The sequence below is a fragment of the Dipodomys ordii genome, unplaced genomic scaffold (assembly GCF_000151885.1).
Source record: "Dipodomys ordii isolate 6190 unplaced genomic scaffold, Dord_2.0 Scaffold158, whole genome shotgun sequence".
NCBI lineage: Eukaryota > Metazoa > Chordata > Mammalia > Rodentia > Heteromyidae > Dipodomys > Dipodomys ordii.
This window is the reverse complement of record NW_012267374.1, coordinates 1,827,013-1,835,381: the sequence shown is the minus strand read 5'-3', so window position 1 is coordinate 1,835,381 and position 8,369 is coordinate 1,827,013. Positions and strand designations below refer to the sequence as shown.

Sequence of the window (8,369 nt, the reverse complement as noted above, 5' to 3'; positions counted from 1 at the left end):
CTTGATGTCAGTGGAATAAAAAGCAGGCTTCCTCCAGTGAGAGGAAATCAAGGGAATTGCTTTGTAGAATTGGGAATGACAAAATTGTGAACACTTTTTGTGTACATGGGTGTGCCAGCCTTGGAGCTTGAACTCAGAGCCTGGATGTCATCCCTGAGCTTCTTTTGCTCAAGGCTAGTGCTCTACCACGTGAGCCACAGCTCCACTTCTGACTTTTTAATAGTTTATTGGAGATAAGAGTCTCATGGATTTTCCTACCCAGGCTGGCTTTGAACTGTAATCCTCAGATCTTAGTCTAATGAATAGCATGAGCCATTGGTGTCCAGTGTGAACAAATTATTTAACTGACAGTAGTTGCCAGCAATGCTTTTGAATGAAGGCATTGCCTCTGTATTTGTTTGACTCTATTGACTGTGTTCACCAACTTTAGTACGTGAAGAGCAAAATAGTAATTCTAGGTTGATTAGCTTAATTGCTTCGACTATGGCATTGAGGTCCAAACCGTACAGGCAGCAGTTGGCAAGCTGACCTCCACTGAGAAAAAGTTTCAATTGCTGATCAGAAATTGGTTCTTCTTGCAGGTTGGCCTGTATTAACATTTGTTCCTATGAGGAGATAAGTAAGGCAGAGTACATAGGATGAAACCTCACATTCTGGTGACATTGACAGTAGCTCATGATGGGTAGAAAGAGCTGACATATTTCCTATAAAGTCTCTTTTGACTATCTCTAACTTGAAAGTTTGAATGAGCTTCTAGGATATGGAACAAACCCCTCTCCTCAAAGAACCCTACTTGGAAGGCAGGTGAAACATTGACATGGGTTTCTACCTCAAGTTGCTGAAGGAGCAGAGAAAACTTGGTGGAGGAATTGGGGCTAAGCGAGATTTGAAGAGATGTGTGGACTATAAGTAGGATTTCTCACTGCATGTCTAAGCATTTTGTCTTCCTGCACTTGAGACCAGCTTCTCTTTGCTAAGGTGATTGCCAGTAGGTACATGTGTGTGAAGCTCACCAGCAGGATCTTTTCAAGATGAACAGCCCAGAAACCACTTGCTATGATGGTGTGTTCTAAACAATGACGTTCCTTTGCTCCTGCATTATTAAACAGTTTATAAGAGGAATCCTCTAAGGCTTCTGAATCCTCATTTGGTATTTAGATTGAGCCTTAGAAGTGGTAAGAAAGAGAGGGTGGCTCCCTGGAAAAGGGATCTGCATATTTGTGCATAGGTCATTATGCTGTGAATCCTCAGAATGGAGAATTCATTTCTGTTTACCACTCTTGAGTCCCAAGACAGAGCTGGCAGTCTTTGTGCTGTGTGCACAGGAGGACTTTGGTGATTTGGGAGATGATTCAACCATGATGTAGAAGCTCTCTCCTTCATCATCTTACCTGGCAACATGTAGGCGGATTGCCAAGCCTTCTCACTCTGAAGTTCACCATTCAGATTCCAGTCTCCTGGCTTATCTCTCCTTATTTTGAACTTGCTTCTGTTTGTGTATGTCTAGAATGGGGATGTAACATACATATGAGACTGGTATGAATGTTTCTCACATGAGTTAATACATGAAGGTGCATGGTTCCAGACCTTGTGTATGCTTCTTTTTCTTTACTAAGAGGGAGGTATATTTATTACCTTAATTAAAGTGTCTGTGCCTCTGGGATGGCTTTTTTCTTTCAGCCTACTAGATGATTTTCCCTGACCTAAATACTCCTTACAACTGACTCCTGTTTCTCTCTTTTCCCTTGAAAATCTGTCTCTGTCTCTCTGTTTCTGGATGTCTCTCTATGAATTTCTGTCTCTGCCTGTCTTGCTGCCTGTCTCTCTGTCTCTTTCTCACACACATAGATGTATATATTTACCTTTGTTTATTGTCATTATTGGCATCATTGAAAGATGATTAGTACATACTCAGTATTTCTTATTTTTTTTCTCCTATTCATTCCTTATTTAATTAGATTTAGCTTCTCACTTTGATTATTCTCCTAAAATTTCCTTTTGGAAAACCATCAAGGCTTTTCAATCACTACTCACAAAGGGCTGCTTTGCAGTGTTTATCTCCTTTGTCAGTTTTGGCATTATTGACCATAGTCGTCCCTAAATCTTCTCTGTCCTTCATTTTCACAACACAGCTCTGCTCTATTTCAAAATTGCCTTTCTTAATTTTCCTTTCTTCAAATGTCCTTTAGGTATTTCTGTTTAGACTTAAGACCACTAATACCAAAACTTATGCAGGCTCAACCAATGTTATTCAAAGGTAAAAACAATCTTGCATAATATAAATATAAATGTATATGTAATTTGTTATATGTTAAATAATATATTTATTTAAGTATGTGGGTAAAGGGACTAAATTACTAAAGACTACAGTATTGAGGAAAGGGGTAATAAGGTTGACAAGAAATGTACTCATTACCTTACTTATATAACTGAAACCCCTCTGTACATCACCTTGGCAATAAAAAAAACTGAAAAAAAATAAAGTAAACCTAATATTTTTGGTATTAGTAGGGCTTGATTTCAGGGTTTGCTTGCTAGGTACACTTTTGTGTCTCAATTGAATAGCCCTTTTGGCTTTAATTATTTTTCAGGGAGAGTCTTGTACTTTTTCCCAGACTGACCTTGAGCTTTAGTTTGCATACTTCTGCCTCCCATATAGGTAGGGTTCAAGGCACGTTCCACCATGCCTGGCTTGCTTTTTTGAGATAGGGTCTTTTTGTCTGTTTTGGATTGGGCTTGTCTCATACTGTGCAATCCTCCTGCTGCTGACCTTTGTGTAGTTAAAATGTACAAGAATATACCATCATATCTGATATACCTGGACTTCTTTTTATTTTATTATATTATTTTATTTAATTAGGAGATTTTGACAGAGTAGTATACAGAAAACTGAAAAAAAAACCCTAATCTAACTGGATAATATTTGGAGACTAATGTGTATGGTAGATTAAGTAGTGTAATCAATTATAAGGTTAAAATAACTTTTAAATATACTATGTGTGATATATAATAACATAGATAATATACAATAACACATATATGTACATAAACATAACACAATGTAAACATATTCATGCATTGGCAAAGAATAATAATTATTAGACTAAAAACCATGGAAAACATCAACCCACTAGTGGGATTAAAAATAATAATTTAAAAATAGAAAATCCTCACATATTACAAGCCCAGATAAAGTTCAAAGTGCTGAATGTGAACAATTCAAGGGTTAAACAAGAAAAATTTAGGTATATATTCTCTTAAATTAAAAAGAATATAGGTATATATTCTCTGAAAATTAAAGAAGGAATTGTAAGCATTAAGTTTGGTGTTTAAGAGCATTTCAACTAATAATTATCTTCTCCTGGCACGATAAATGACACTATTTTAATCATATTCATCCTGATGTCAAACTCAAATACACTTCCTTATATGTCTCAAGTCCCTCTTCAAAAGCTGTGTCTTTGTATTTATCTCCCTCAATACAGGCAGGGCAGGAAATGCTCTTCCTCTCCTGTCCTCCTCCTCTCTCTTTCTGGACTACCATCCTGAAGTTTCTTCTTCTCTGGTCATTCCAGCATAACTATATGTGTGTTTTTTTACCTGTAACTTCCGCTGCACCCATGCATGTCAGCGTGCCCATAGACTATGTCCTTTACTACTCAGCAGACTGCTTGGTATATAGTAGGTGCTCTATATTTAAAAATGTATCCACTGTTATTGTAAAGGTGATGTACAGAGGTGTTATAGTTACATATGTCAGAGAAAAAGTGCATTTCTTTATTTCACCCATTCCCTCTTTCTCCCAGTTTTCCCTCCTTTCTTCCTCCCCACAAGTTGTATAGTTCATTTTCAACATAGTATCTGGTGAATATCACTGCTGCATTTGTTCACCCTTTTCCCTGCCATTTCTGTGCCCCACTTACCCTCCCAAATACAGATAAATGAACAAACAGGACAAAAGGAAGAGAAAATGAAAACAAAGAAAAAAGACCTTTGTTTCATTTGCCGGAGTTGTTTTGATAAGCATTATTTTATATGCTCAGATGCATATAGCTGTTGCACCTTTGCGATCATCTCCTAAGAATATCCTTAATATTTTTTTGAATGAGAAACTTCTAATTGTATCTTTAAACTATTTCCTTAAAAATTGGATCTCAGGTATTACTCTTTAGTTCATTCTTTTCTTCATGAAATATTGGAAAGATGCATCAAAATAATGGTAGTAGCCAGGTGCTGGTGGCTCAGACCTGTAATCCTAGCTATTCAGGAGGCTGAGATGTGAGGAATGAGGTTTGAAGTCAGCCTGAACAAGAAAGTCTTATCTCCAATTAACCAGCCAAAGGCTGGAAATGAAGTTGTAGTCCAAGTGGTAGAGTAGTAGGTTTGAATGCAAAAACTAAGGGAGAGTGCTCTGGCCTTGAGTTCAAGCCCTATCCACCACCACCGGCCAAAAAAAAAAAGTGGTTGCAGAGATTGTGAAAAGGATTATGTGTTATTTCTGGCATACACAGGGGATGCAGGACTCAGAGGAGTTAAGCTGGGAACTTGGTATACATGAGGGTTCTGTAGGCCATTAGCATAGTTCTGGTCAGAAGCTACAGGTGGAAATAACTTCTTTTTTTGAGGTGGGGTTCACTAGAGATGGTGTTTGGATACATTTTTATTAGCTAGTTCCTCAAGTGCGCTTTTACATAATTGTATTTATCTCTGCAACTCTTTTATTCATCTACTTCTGTAGTTTTATTTTTGCTAAGAAATTTAAAAATTTTCTTTTTGGACCTCAATTGTCCTTAAGGCCTTTCTCTTTATTATTAGCTCCAAACCATTTCTAATTCAGAGAAAAGAAGGTATCCCTTGGATCATTAATTCCTGGCATCTGTCCTCATTGTCTGCTGTCATAGGAAGGTATATGCCCAGGTCTTTCCGTTGGTCGTCAAAGCTCTTGCTATTGCTGAGACCCTGCTCTGTGGGCCACAGCGCTGGGGTTTGGAAGCTAAAATGACCACATGTGTGGCCTTTGTGCCAACACCAAGGAGAAACAGAAGATTATTAAAACCCATTTCTTTAAAATTTTCTCAACCCATTTGGACACCTGGTTAATACTAAAATATTAAGAAAGAGTGGTAGAATTTTTTTCCATAGCAGAAAACTCATGTTGAGCATATGCTTAGATACCTTATAGACACTCTATTTAATTATTAACAATCAAACTCTAAGTAGATATTCTCATTCTCATTTACAGACAGGGAAAGAGAAGCTCTTAAAGACTGAGATGAGGTTTGAACCTGTAAACTGGCGTAGATCCTGTTCTTGACTAACCTGTTGTAATGTGGTGAGCCATTATGGTTCTTGGGGATGAGTGGGCTCTGTGTGGGGAAGGAAGGATGCAGGGCTACTAAGGCTGGGGATTCCTGACTTGGGAGCATCTGGCAGGGTGGGTATTTGCAGAAGCTGACCAAGCAGAGTGCCTTAGAACGATTGATTGATTGATGATTGATTTATATTAACAATGCTATAAGTATGTCTAGAACTCCACTGTCTTCACAAGATCCAGAAATTTTTAAGTCATAATTTTGTAAATCTACAAGTAAACACACTGGGTGGTAAGCAAGGGGTTATAAATGAATTAACTGAAGTGTAATAGACTCTATGGAGAGCGTGAATAGTATAATTCTTCAAAAAGATAAAGTCAAATCCCAACAAAATAAGTACCAGGAAATGGGAACTTGTAAGTGGAGAGGGTGGGGACAAGGGGAGAAGAGGAGAAGGATGAAAGGGAAAAGGGAGATGCAGGCAAACATTCATTGGCTATACCACAGACTTGAATATAAGGGAAGGGGTGAGTCAAAAGGGGTGAAGATGTTGAAGTGGGACATAGATCAAGATGCATTGTAGGTATAAACTGCTTTGATTTGAGTGGCAAAAATCAATACATCACCTAAAATTAAGATAAGTAAGGGAAAGAGTGGGTAAGAATGTTGAAAGGGATGATATTGATCAAGATGCACTGTATTCATAAAATTGCTTTGGTGAGTGGCAACTCCTTTGTACAATAATATTAAATGAAATCTACCAAGGTTTATAAAATAATGTAGCAGGTAATAACTAACACCTGCATTAGTCTTATTTACCTGATCTTTTAAAATAGCTTTATTAAGGACTAATTTATATACATAAAATTCATCTGCTATGAAGACACAGTTCAATGATTTTAGGGTATTTGTCAGATGGTGAAACCATGGCCGTATAGTCTTGAGACATTTCTGTCACTCTGGAAACTTCCCACATAATGTTCACTCCAGCTACGAGTCCCAGGCAATGACTCATTTGCTTTCTGTGTCTATCAGTCCACACTTTCTTGATAGTCCCCTGAAATATGCAGTCTCTTATATCTGGCTTCTTTGATTATGCCATGTGTGTTTGGATGTACCATGTATCAGTAGTTCCTTCTTTTCAATTGCTGACTTGTTTCCAGTTGCAGGGATAAACCTCAGTTTACAATCCCTTTAAAGTTGTAATTTACATATTATTCTGATGTATGTTATCTTTGTTGGTCTTCAGGAGTCACTGGAAGAAGTTAGGGCATGAAGGTGACATTTATTGAGCTTGTACTAATTGCAACACTGCTTTAAATAGATCACATGTGTCATTAACTCATTTAATCTTTGCTACAGCCTTATGCGGAATAAGTTATTATCATCGACTTTTGGTGTGGTAGATGGGTTTAAAGAAATCAGGTGAATTCCAAAATCTTTGCAACTAGTCAGTTGCAAAATTGAATTTTGAAATTAGGCAATCTAGAATTAGTATTAGCCTAGAGAAAATTTAGAAGATGCCTTGTTGAAAGTGATTTTGTCTCTTTCTGTCTGTTTCTCTTTTCTTTTCTCTCTCTCTCTATGTAAATATATGTACATGTGCACAGGCATGTATACACATGCACACATAGATGTATATACATGTGTATATTTATGACACAAGTACATGATATAAACTTATTTGTTTAATCTAAAAGGAATTATATTCCTAAAACATGAATATATATACTTTTTTTTTGTTGGCCATGGGGCCCGAAATCTGGTCCTGGGCACTGTCCCTCAGGTCTTTTGCTCAATGTTAGTGCTCTACCACTTGAGCTACAGCGCCACTTCCGGCTTTTTCTGCTTATGTGTTGCTGAGGAATCGAACCCAGGGCCTCATGCATGCTAGGCAAGCGCTCTACCACTGAGCCACCTTTCCAGCCCGAACACATATACTTTTAATGTATATGTATATGTAATGTATATGACTAAAGATATATACAACATTTGTGCCTAATTTAGATTCCAGTTCTTCTACTTATAAAATTACTACTCCATCATTGGTTTCCTTCTTAAAGATTTGTATAAACTTGATATGACTGGGACATTTAAGCTACTAGGAGACCCTTTTGTTGAGAAAGTAAGGTTTTGAAATGGAATGTGAAAACATGAAGGAGACATGATTGCTTCCCTTTGAGTTTGGCCTGCAAATAATTCTTGTCGAACACTGCCCTGAAACCTTCTTCAGTTTCAGAAAATTTGTAGATTCTCAGATGATGACCTGTAAGAATGTCATGAGTATTATATGTCACTAGAGGAGGACTGGATGCAATTTGTTAGGAAGCATTACTACTGCTGCTAGAAACAGAGGTTTTGAAATGTAGCGTTATCAGATTCTGGAACCTGTTATTAACAAGCAGTCTCCAAAGTGGGACCTTGGAAGGTAAGCTAGACCATGTGGGTATCTCATGACAGTCTCTCAGAATTTTAGTTCAGAGAACTTCAAATATAATTATCTTGCTGACTGTAGAATACTGCAAGATTTTACCTATTAGTGAATTTTTGTATGCCAGTACTGGGGCTGAAACTTTGAGCTTTTGTGCTCAAATATGGTGCTCTACCAAGTAAGCCACGGCTCCACTTCTGGCCCTTTGGTGGTTAATTGGAGATTAGAATCTCATGGACTCAGTCAGGCTTGAGAACCATGATCCTCAGATCTCAGCCTCCTGAGTAGATAGGCATGATCCACCAGCATTTGGCCTATCAGGGAGTTTGCAATGCCTTCCTGGCTTCACGTGGTAAGAAAGAGTGCCTGGAATTATAGCTTAACTGGTGCCTTCCTTGGTAGAAGGTTGGGCCTCCCATTAGGGCTTGTAGAACGGCAGAGGAAAATTTGTGCATCCCACAACACTGCTGAGTGATGAATGCTGCAGAGCTGACTTTCTCCAAGTCCTCCATCTGTATTCATCACAGACTTAGCAGACTCTAGACTGGTGCACACCCTAGACTCTCAGGCAAAAATTCATAGCTGAGTTTTGACTTTCCCAATTCTTTTCTTAGTAAGGATGAATC

At 37.9% G+C, this 8,369-nt stretch overlaps 1 pseudogene; it reads right to left on the bottom strand.

Moving 5' to 3' along the window:
* Positions 1–404: 404 nt before the first annotated feature.
* Positions 405–8,369, bottom strand: part of LOC105998195 — a 154,416-nt pseudogene continuing 146,451 nt past the window's right edge.